The sequence below is a fragment of the Mus musculus genome, chromosome 13, assembly GCF_000001635.26.
Source record: "Mus musculus strain C57BL/6J chromosome 13, GRCm38.p6 C57BL/6J".
Taxonomy (NCBI): domain Eukaryota; kingdom Metazoa; phylum Chordata; class Mammalia; order Rodentia; family Muridae; genus Mus; species Mus musculus.
This window is the reverse complement of record NC_000079.6, coordinates 112,130,072-112,142,360: the sequence shown is the minus strand read 5'-3', so window position 1 is coordinate 112,142,360 and position 12,289 is coordinate 112,130,072. Positions and strand designations below refer to the sequence as shown.

Below are 12,289 nucleotides of genomic sequence, written 5' to 3'. Positions count from 1 at the left end.
AAACTTCTCCAGCTCGTGGGCACCCCTCCTCCTCATTCTTCTTATAATTCTGTAGTTTGGACTTTGCTCTTTTTCTTTTTTCCTGTCTGTTACCTGCCTTCCCTATCTTCATCTCTAGCTCTTTCCCTCTCTCTATTCCCCCCCCCCCCCACACTCTGTTCTTTCTTCTCTCATGACCAGGTCCATCCTGCTAGTCATGTTCAGACTATTGCTTCCTCTCCCTCTCCCTCTCCCTCTCCCTCCCCCTCTCCCCCTCCCCTCCCTCTCCCTCCCCCTCTTCCCCTCCCCCCTCCCTTTCCCTCCCCCTCTTCCCCTCCCCTCTCCCCCTCCCCCTCCCTCTTCCTCCCCCCCCCCCCAGTCTCTCTGCTCTGGACTCTTCCAGATACCCCTGGGTGTTCTCTCCTTCACGTCTACAGTGAAAGCCTTTCCTTAACCATACCATGGAGCAATCACGCCCTCAGTTTTTACGATGCCCATCATGAGTGTGCCCACCGAGTCTGATGAGCACATGTGCTCTAGGTAGAAACGTTTTCAGACAGTGGCTCTAGATGAGGCTATGAAGGGTGTGCAGAGCAGTACTAGATGGTGACGTGTCAAGAATACCCACAAGACGCCCTTTGTGCATGAAGGCCCACCTGCTCATGCTCTGTGCCCAATCAGCTGTCCCATGAAGCAACCATCAAGGCTCCTTTAGCATCGTGAAAGGTGCCTCTGTTCCTCTCGGCTTTGAGCTGACATGTTATTTTCCCCAAGTCCCATGAACATCTTCCACTTCCCTTTGAGGCCCTGATGCTGTTATAACAAGGCTACCCTTTCCTAACTCGCTCCCTGGGTATCTGAAAGCCAGGAAAACACTTAGAAACCAGGGTCTGAAAGGGCAACTGTCACTCAGCTGTCATGCTAAGACCTCAACCCCACTTAATTTAGATTAAAATAGGGCAATCATTTTCATCAGTCATCGGGCTGAATAAGCAGGAGTCTACTTTCTCTCCGTAATTGCTCAGGAAACATTATAGGTAAATGGATTAAATCATAAACCCAGGCTGACTCCCCTGCCTCACCCATCCTTTTCCTACTTAACCCTTAAGCTCACTATCCGTTCAAATAAGGCCCCCAGGAGCAGACCACATGGTTTGAGGGCAGGTAAGCTGCTTGCCTTTTCTCAGGGCCACATGGTCTGGGAGTCCCAGGGAAGGATCTGAGGAAGCCACACAGACATTGATGTGTCTGTATCCAAAGGTTGCATGTGTGTGACGTTGGGAGTGGCAGGGAAATACTTTTCCTTTGATCCTTTCTCAAACTCACTCGGGCACGGCTGTGTTTTTCGTTTGCTTATAGTAGCCAACCATGGAGGCTCACCACTTTCAGGGCACCCTACAGGATTGTGGTGCATGGATGCTGGATACCTCTGTGAAGATTAATAAAGGCCTCCAGTACTTAGAATGTCTCCCCCATCATTCCCAGCACAGCCTGGTAAAAAGAAGTTTGCCCTTGGACAGCTCTGCTTCTTCTCACGGTGATTACACTCAGGTCGGCCTTGGACAAGCATTTTAAACATAGGCCAAGAAAAACCAAGTTGCTCCACAGTCAATTATTAAAAAAAAAAAAAAAAAAAAAAAAACAGCTTTTGAAAACAGTCAGGGAATTTGGTTGAGGCAACTCTATTCTTTGGCTAGCGCATCACATGTTCAATTTGTACTACAGAATCTGATTACAGTGTTGTGACTTTGAATACAGTTGATCACAGAGTAAGACATTTTAAAATACCTGTTTATTTTGCTTTCCCTTAACTGGCTCCATCAAGCCACTTGTCCTTTCTCTTTATATCCTTTGATTTCGCTGTGTTTAGTTATCAAATGCAAATGACTGCAAAGCAACATTTTCACATTACCAGCCCTTCTTCTCGTTACTCACTCTGAAGTAATAATTTGAAGTTAGCCACAGCATGTATTTTAAAAATTATTCAGCAAACAGTCCTCCCCATTCACCTGAATACAGTCATCTCTCTCTCTCTCTCTCTCTCTCTCTCTCTCTCTCTCTCTCTCTCTCTCTCTCTCTCTCTTTCTTTGAGACAGAGTTTCTCTGTGTAGCCCTGGCTGTCCTGGAACTCACTCTGTAGACCAGGCTGGCATGGGATTAAAGGTGTGCGCCACCACTGCCTGGCTGTCATCTCTTGTCTGTTTCTCATGTTTGTGAATTAGATTTCACAAAGTCCAACCCAACTAATGGACTGGTCCTCTTTCATTTGCCAAAGACAGGGATGTCAGAGTTCTGAAACAAGTGACCATCTTAGCTCACTGTAAAAGTTGAGATCAGGAGTACTGGGCCTGTTGTCTCTTTATGAGGTGATGAGGGAAGGCAGGTGCTAGGTGAGTTACACTGTAGCTCCAGTGATAGGGTTCTGTCAAGCTACAGTGTGTAAGCTACTTCCTTCATTCAGCAAGAATGTGATGTTCTCCCAGCAAGGCCATCTACCACGAGCAGGATTTCCAAGAGGTAGGGAAGAGAACAAGGTGCTTTTGAACCTCCCAGGGAAGAAGGAGAGACATGGGAACAGCTAGGAATAGCACGACCTTGAATGGTAAGGCTGGACGGAACTGAAATATGTCACTTTCTACTATCTCCAATTATGACCAATTACACTCCAAAAGATAGAGTTCCCCTTACTGTCTTTGCTAATAACTTATTTTCAAATCCAACAGTCTTTCTTTGACGCTCGTAGTGAAATGGCAGATGTTTCATTCCTTGACTGAGCCCTAAGGACTTGGGAGGAAAAAGCCCATATCAAGGCCTCAGAAATCGGAAGAGCTGGGAAGAGACCCATCCTTTGAAGCTGACAAGGACAAATATCACATGTGGCTCCATGAAATCTGACTTATTTTAAAAAATCAAAAAGCCAATACCTCATCATTCTACCATTGACTGCACAGCCCATAGGAATGACAGATTCTCAGCAGCACAAGTCATGGGGACATTGAGGTCAGTGTCACCCATCCAATGATTGTTGCAAGACTTCAGTAAATTCTGATCTTACTCCCTAGAAGTCGGAAGACACTCAAAGAGGGATGCCCTCTTCTTCCCAACTTACCAGAGCCCAAATGGATATAAATGAAGTATTTCTATGCAGTTTTAATTAAAAATCCAAAATGGCTGACATGGAGGTAAAATGGCTTCCAGCGAACGGAATTCACCACTCTCCACATTGTGGTAGACGGAACTAAGAACTATGGAGCTGTGTCGGTGGCCACAAAGAATGGGTACTTAAATGGACATGGCTCTCAGTGGTATAACCTCCTCACCCATTTTGTGTCTCTCCTTATGTTTCCTTCTTATGCTTTCTCGTCACATTTGAGAGCGAGTCACCTTTTCTGTCTCCTGTCTCCTTCTCTTCAGTAGAGCAGAATTCTAAGTCTAGAAAAAAAAGATTTCCATAAGACTGTTGTTGTAAAGTAGCTAAAACATTCCTGTAACCGTACTGCCATGGTCCCTCTGTTCTCTTTGGAGACCTCAGAAGCAGCTTGGCGGAGCCATCCTTCTAAGCCCTTTTCTTTGCTTTTGGCCTTGCGGGGAGGCAGTCTTCATCCTCAGCGATACACCTCTCCCTCTTCCCTGCCCTGGCTTCAGGTAAGCTCGATGCTTCGACCTTGTCCTGCTTTTTCTTTGCAGGTTGCTTTGGCGCTTCCGGGGTTTCTGCTTCGGAGCCCTCAGAGGCAGTCCTTGGTCTCTTCATGGCTTTACACACACCCAAGCTGCTGCTGTCCACAGTTGACTCTTTAGCCTGCACACTCTCTTCCTTCTTTATTCTGCCTTTTTTCTTTTTTGTCTCTTCTGTAACAACGCCATAGTTTATTATTTACAGCCATAGCTTATTATTTGCTCCGCCAATCTAAGTAAGCGCTCACCAGCTGCTTGTAAGGAAGGGATGGGCTTGCTTTTCACTGTCTTGGCGAATATGCAGGGCTTTCTAAGTGCTGCTTCTGGTGGGTTCTTCAGAAACTGAAACGATTGCAAAATGCAGTTATTCTTGCTAATCTTGTATCTTGTTTCTTTACTTTTCAGGGTCCCACAGAAGTGCATACCTCAATGGCTTTTGATGTTTGTTCTTTAATTTCAAACTCCACAAAAGGCAAATCCCGTAAGGCCCCTAGTAGACTTGTAATGTGGAATACTTATATAAATCACATTGCCACATTTCCCAAATATTCTCTCAGTCCAGCTATGAGTAACATTTTTGGGGAGCAACTCCTGTAGTAAATCAGACATGGTATGAACACTTTAAAGTTCCTACATTTTACCAGTAAGTGGAAACTAGAATTAAAATTTGTGTCATATTTCTAATAAATCAGACATGTATGAACACTTTAAAGTTCCTACATTTTACCAGTAAGTGGAAACTAGAATTAAAATTTGTGTCACATTTCTAATAAATCAGACATATATGAACATCTTAAAGTTCCTACATTTTACCAGTAAATGGAAACTAGAGTTAAAAAAAACAAAAACAACAAAAACAAAACTGAAAACTTAAACAAAACAAAACAAACAAAAAACGAGAACTAAAGGCCAGAGTCAGCCACAGTCAGCCACAGTCAGGTTGTTGTTATTTTTGGTTTTTGCTTTGTTTTGTTTTGCTTTTGTTTTTGAGACAGGGTTTCTCTGTATAGCCCTGGCTGTCCTGGAACTTATTTTGTAGACCAGGCTGGCCTTGAACTCAGAAATCTGCCTGCCTCTGCCTCCCGAGTGCGGGGATTATAGGTGTGTGCCACCACTGCCCGGCCAGCCACAGGCAGTTTCAAGGTTCAGTAGGAGGCCCAATGTCACAGCACTGATTGTTCAACTTTGGTCGTACCCTGGATCTTCCCATTAGTCTCCTCCCAAGACTTCCTCTGTGTCCTAACGTATACTTTTACGGGAGGAGGGGAAGTTGTCCTAACTGCTCCTACCAAAATGGAGAGTAGATTTACATATAATTGAAAATCAGTATAGTGAGTATCTTGCCTCATTCCTGACCTTTCACCCAAAGCAGCCACTCAGGCTTAACTCCCCACCCCCACTCCCCATCATCTCTCACCTCTAAAGACACAAAGGAGATTAGTGTGTATTGAGACAGTTTTAGGGAACTATAATGTCTCAAATGCAAGATATGTGAATTTTACTGGAGAGTGCACATACACAAACATGAAAGATCCATTGAATCAAGAAATGTATGGTTGTTTAAATAAAAATGGCCCCCACAGACCCATAGGGAATTGCACTATTAGAAGGTGTGGCCTTGCTGGAGTAGGTGTGGCCTCATTAGAGGAAGTGTCTTAATCACTTTAGTTGTTGCCTGTGGATCCAGATTTAGAACTCTCAGCCATTTCTCCAGCACCACGTCTGCCTGCATGCCACCATGCTTCTCACCATGACAACAAAGGACTGAACCTCTGGACTGTAAGCCAGTCCCCAGTTAAATGTTTTCCTTAGTAAGAGTTACCATGGTTATAGTGTTTCTTCCCAGCAATAGAACACCCATCTAAGACAAAATGGTTCTGGAAAACGTTTGTATTGTCTGAATCTAGACTTCCTATCCTGACACTGCAAATTCCAAGAACTGTAGCATGAATTATAACAATCATCCTTTTAAATGCATAGCACTGCTTTCAAGAAATACAGGGAAATTCCTAAGTGTCTCATAGATGAAGGGAATTGAAAGTCGGGTCAGAGTCTCTCAGAGGTTTTGTGGTTCATTAGCTGATGGGTCGGGGTGCAGTAAAGAGTCCAGACTAATCATTTTGGGTCATAGTGCTCTTGGAGCTTGGATGTCAATGCCTATGAGGGAAGATCAGGGCAAAGGGCTTTATTATGGTCTCTTGCCTGAGCTAGTATCTCGCCAGCAAGAATTCACTCGGACAACCGGATCCTTCTACGGCAAAGCTTTTATTGCTTCAACATAAGGAAGACCCCGAACCCAGAAAATGGTGCTGCTTATATAGCCCGCAGCGTGACGTTTCAGCACCTGATGTGGTGTGACAGCACCTGATTAGTTGCTCGCCCATCACCCCATTACTATGCCCCAAGATGGGCAGTGACTGGGTGTGAGTTCACTCTTGCACTTGCGTATAAGGCTTATTTACTAGTTAGGCGCAGTGGAAGCCAGCGCTATCTTATAATGGCGATTGCTCACGGCACGGCTCTCCACAATGGTCCAGGAAAATGGAAGCTGAGACTTCTGCCAGCTTCGCACTCTGAAGCACTGACCATTGTTGGAAACAATAAAGCAGGAGAAAAAGCCCAGCCTGGGGTGACAGCCTCTGTCTCTCGAGAAGTCTCAATAGAGACAAAAAAGTTCCCTAAATGTTGTGTTCACAGGCTTCCCGCCCGTGAGTTTCAGGTTGACTACTTTCATGCATCTGCAGTCTTAGAAACCTGAACTGAGAAATTCTTGGGACTACAATGTACCCAACAAAAGTGAAGACGTTTCAACCAGCAAGTCTCCTTAAGACCCACCAATAAAGTCCTGTTAAAGAAAAACTCAGTCTAAAATTATAAACATTCCTTAATGAAATAAAATTACACATAAAAGCAAGATTAGGACCCAATACTTAAGCTTCTGGTTCCTAATTTGGCTATTAATAATAATTTAATAGCTAAGGATATAAAGGATAAATTCAAACCACAACAAAAGAAAGTTTAAAGGAAACAGAATAGAAAGATGAGGTCAGATTTGCATCTCACTCCACATGTAAAATAACCCAGACATGGTAGAATCTAAATGTGAGAAAAAAATTTAAAACTTTATAAAGAAAGTATAGGACGATATGGTTATGACATAGGCAGGGAACATCTTCTTATACTGGACACAAAACCCATAAAACATGAAGGAAAAGACTGATAAACTGGAGGGGTTTTAAAAGTTGTGTGAGAAAAAGATATAACAACCCAAGATAAAAGTAAAAATCACATTCACATTATTTATTTTTTAAGAATTATTTATTTATTTTATTTATATGAGCACACCATTGCTGTCCTCAGACACACCAGAAGAGGGCATTGATCCCTTTACAGATGGCTGTGAGCCACTATGTGGTTGCTAGGAATTGAACTCAGGACCTTTGGAAGAGCAGTCAGTGCTCTTAACCACTGAGCCATCTCTCCAGTCCCCCAGGTTCCCCCCCCCAAAAAAAACCCCCACATTTTAGGAAAAAATACTTGTATACTATAAAAAGTAAATCTTAGAAATTCACAAGAAAAAGGCGGCAACTGGAATTGAGGTTGGCATTAACACCCTACAGAAGATGCAAGGCAGTTGCTTACTCAACATGCAAAGAATGCTACAGTTAAGTCCTGAGACGGCTGTAACCAGGAACAAAGATGGCAGATTTGTGGGGAAGCAGGAACACTGATGCATTGTGGGTTGGGAGCATATGTTGGAACCACTATGTAGGAAAACATTTAACAACATCAACAAAGCTCAAGATAGGCATGCTATCTGTCTCCCATGTGTTCACAGGGAGACAAGCTCGTAGGCATGTATAATTACCATGCTGTCTATGATCGTCAATCCTGGGACTACGCCAAAGTCTACTAAAAAACAGTATATGTAACACAAGAGAGTGGGTTATGTGCAGGCATAAGACCATCCATAGAAAAGCCACACATCTATTTTAAAATAAGGATTATCTTAGAAAAGTAAAAAGAATGTGAATATATTTTGGGTTGTCTTTGAATCACTGCATTTCTTTTTTTCTTTTTTTTTGGGGGGGGGTGTCCAGACAAGGTTTCTCTGTGTAGCCCTGGCTGTCCTGGAACTCACTCTGTAAACCAGACTGGCCTCAAACTCAGAAATCCGCCTGCCTCTGCCTCCAAAGCGCTGGGATTAAAGGCGTGCACCACCACCGCCCGGGGGAATCACTGAATTTCTTACGAGACTATTTGGAACAAATTGGGCAATATATTATGGTAGTATTTTGTGAGTGCTTAGGTATCAGGTTATCATTTGTACATTTGAAGTATCTCATCTCTGAAAACAATTTAGGAACAGGTTGCATCTGAGCAGTGATTGATCAAATTAAAGCCTAAATAAATCTATCTCTGGGCCTTCAGCATCATTAGAACAGGTTCCTTGGCAGTAATTATTTACTGATTGTCTATATATAGTAAGTGCTGTGGCCGGTTCACACAAAACATTAGTTGAACCTTGCTCTATGGTACCAGTCTGAACATATTATGTCTAACAATGACTGAGGGGGTCCTTGGAGGTCCAGGCTAGTGGCACTTTGTCATGAATTCTGTCCTTGGTCATTTGATAGGACCTTCCAAGTATGATTATCCTGACATAAGGTGGGAAGGATACATTGTAATAATCACGTAACACATAATTCAGCTTGCAGGGCTCCAGGCAGATCTCTGAGGCTTTGAGCAACACTATATGCTTTGATCCTGACCACAACCCTGCATGAGCTGAGCCAGGTATTACCCCATCTTATAGATGAAAAACAAATCGTTTCACTGCTGTGGTTTGAGTGGGTTTCCCCAAAGTGCATGTTAGAAATGTAACCCCCCAGGGAAACAGAGTTGTTGGGGAGGGAATGGGAGGAAGCTTGTTCATGAAGGTTCCATGTGTATGAATGGTTTAGTGGCAACTGTTGAAAAGCTTGAGTATTTGAGACTGAGTGTTTTATCTGTCTCTATGTATCTATGTATCTATGTATCTATGTATCTATGTATCTATGTATCTATGTATCTATGTATCTATGTATCTATGTATGTATGTATGTATGTATGTATGTATGTATGTATCTATCTATCTATCTATCTATCTATCTCCTATCTATCTACCTACCTACCTATCTATCTATCTATCTATCTATCTATCTATCTATCTATCTACCTATCATGTCTATCTGTCTGTCTGTCTATTTTCCTTTCTCTCCTCTCTTTGTCTTTCTCTCCCTCCGTAGATTCCTCCTTCCCTCCCTCCACGATATGTTCTATTCTTCTCTGCCTCTTACTGCTAGATGACATAGCCAAAAGGCCCTCAGCAGACGTAGAGGGCTTCACCTTGGGCTGGCCATATCTAAGAGCTATAGGGAGCACTTCTCTTCTCCTTACAAGCTGTCCAGTCTCAGCTCTTTTTTTCTGTCCCTTTTCCTCTTATGCTATAATGAAATAGAACCCAAGGCCTAACCCATACGAGGCCCACACTGCCGCTGAGCTACATCCGCAGACTATTCTCCACTACCTTGTTAGAGCAGAGCAACAATCAAACAAACAAAAATCAGACATAGAGTATGGAGTGAGGTTTAGCTGGCCACTGAGTAGGAAGTGACTGGGTCAAACTATGAACTCTGAGATTCACCCATAAAACACACCCCCTTGGAAGCTCTCTGATGGTCATTCTGCTCTGTCACAGTTACAACTGGACAATTCACTCTATGGACAAGAAGTTCTCTGAGCATGCTCAGGATACCTGCTCCATGAGTCTTGGAGATACAGAATGTGGAGTCCAATACGGAGCCTTGGCGGTTGCCAGGGTCACAGGGATGATGCAATTAAGCACAATGAGGAAAGGAGATGTCGTCGTCACTGCAGGATCCTCTGGACCCCAAACAGTTTGTTGAATAGCAGGAGTGCAGTGACTATTTATTGAAAAAGAGAGAGTTGAACAATTTTCCTTTTTTTGAAACTCTCTTCAAAAAGCCCAGTATCACACAGATGAAAGCAGAGAAACTCTGGCTGAGGTTTCCAAGTGTAGGTGTGACCCACCTGCAGCTTGAAGCCCACTCAGGGAATCCATACTCCTGGGGCCTGATATCCAGGGACACCCAGGACATGAGCCAGAGCTTCTGATACTCAGTGCTGGAGTTCGTTCCTTTGTCACCAGGTAAGACGGTGTGGCCTGGGACTAAGGCTGCTCAGAAGCGAGAATACATTTCTAGGAAGAAGACAGCTGCTTGGTGATTATACGGTTTTGTAATTAAAGTTACCCCAGGACACCTTAATGCATGTGCGGTGAGCTAAATGACGGCTTTCCGCTTCATAAATTGAGAATTTAGCAGGTGCAATGTTAGCTGCCACATCCTGTGGAGTACTGTTAAACAGAGAGACCGCTTAGCCATTGGTTTTAAAAAATATAATACTAAGATGGCTTTATTGCTAATTTAAGAATTATGTATTTGGTGGTAGAGTGGATTTTAACATTCTTCTGACACCTTTCAACCTTCCTGCCCATTTTCCAAGAACCTTCTACACCTCTTACATAACCATGATAAAAAGCATATGCCTATTAGTAGACCATTTGCCATGCATGCAGGGAGCCTTCGGTTCACTCCCTAGCACTAAATACATAACCCATTCCTGGTGGCCTGCACCAGCACTCCAGAGAAATGCGGAATAAGTTCAAGGACGTTCACGTCTATCTAATGAGCGCAGAATCATTAGGATGGGCATCATGGAGACACTTAAGACTGGGTCTCCAGAAAGGAGAGCAGGTGGATGTTGGAGATCCACTTCCATGGTGGAGTGCTTGTCTAAGAAGCACAGGGTCCTAAGTTTGGACTTCAGTGTGTGGAAGCAAGCAGGGTGTGGTGACAAATAGCTGTATTTTCAGTACTTGGGATACCAACGAGGACTGCCATTTTGAGGCTAACCTGTGCTATAGAGAAACACCCTTTCACAAAGAGAGAAATAGGAGTTTCAGAAAACTCTCAGCCACGGGTTGTTTTGGGGAAAAGAAACCTGTGCCAGAAAGTGTGGCAGCGTCTGGGGAGGAGGTGAGCACATCGGGGACGCCCATGCAATTATCCCTCTGGAGGTGTGCTCCCTGTTCTTTCAGGAGCATATTAATCATTTTTACGCTATCCTGACTCCTAATCACAGGCGTAGCCAGTGTTGTCAAAACACTTCCTGCCCGCATCTGTGTTCTGTGACTGGCCTGGCTTCCAGGGAGTGTTTGTGAGAGAATGGAGAACAAGTGATTGACAGTCAATGTTGACATTTTGGGGCTGTTTGAAAATGGGAACAATCTGGCTCTGATGTTCTAATTCCTCCTTTTATGGGCAAAAGTCAGCGCCTCCGCATGAATGAGCATCAGCGTACGCTCTGAAACGCACCCCAGACACACCGTGTCCTTCCAGCACGCCCACTCCGTGACAGGAGACAGACAAGGACCTTTTTCCATCTCTATTTCTAAGTCTCCATGTCTAGTGAAACTGAGTCAAAGAGAAGACTTAAAGAGAAAAACAAATCCTGGTGGAACGTTCCTTTCCTTTTATTTCAACCACAGTCCTCACAACTCATTGTAGTGTTTTTAATTGCGTAAGTAATAGATTCTCATTGGTAATTGAAACAGTACAGGTAGGAAAAACTCTGCCTATTGCCCAATCCTACACTGTCCCTTTCTGAGTAACCTTATTGTGCATTGACTGTGCATCATTCCAGAATGTATATACTGTCCTTAACTATATACATTCATAGGTAAGTATGTGTATGTGTGACTTGTGTATGAGTGTGGAAAGTATAGGTGTTTATATGCATTTATGTTTCCACATGCAGGAAGGCATGCATTTGTTGGTAAAGTGTGCTGCAACTAGCTTATCTATTTTACCATGTGTGCAGAACATGTTTTCACATCAAGAAATGTTGACTGCGCTTATTTGTTTTAGAGGAATCACAGTTTTTCATAGACCAGAGGCGTTTATTTTCTAGACATAAAACTTTGGGTTATTTTTATTTTTTTCACTGTCACAAGTCATGCCATTATAAATCTCCTTGTCCAAGTCCTTTTTAGATCCCTAGGCTCCCCGTGGGTGTGCCCAACCTGCAGCCTACGGGCCACACGCACCTCAGGATAGACAGGAATCCAGGCTAACACAAAGCCACAAGCTCACTTAAAACAGGAAGAGATGCCTCTTGTGATTTCTTTTTGTAACTGTGTTCTAGCCTGAACTTCGCAGATGACAAATGTCTGTTGCAATGTTGAAAAGTTGGGCAACCCTACAAGGTTACACTTGCTCTTCTGAAAAACAGTAAAGACTATTAACCAACTTCTCTTGTGCTGCCAGACTGGAATACTTCTGACTGACAGAATACAGACATTCTGGATGTCAGGGAATCTAAGACCTGGATGCTGGTGGAGTCAGTTCCTGGTGAGGGATTCCTCCTCAATTGCAGAGGGCTGCTCCCTCTTGCTGTGTCCTTTAAATCATAGGAGAGAGAGAAAGACAGAGACAGAGAGAGAGACAGAGAGAGACAGAGAGAAAGAGAGATAGAGAGACAGACAGAGAGAGACAGAGAGAGAGACACACAC

The 12,289-nt window shown here is 43.6% G+C and overlaps 1 pseudogene; it reads right to left on the bottom strand.

The window, feature by feature from the left end:
- Nucleotides 1–3,316: 3,316 nt before the first annotated feature.
- On the bottom strand, nucleotides 3,317–4,263 carry Gm31104 (annotated as a pseudogene).
- Nucleotides 4,264–12,289: the final 8,026 nt, after the last annotated feature.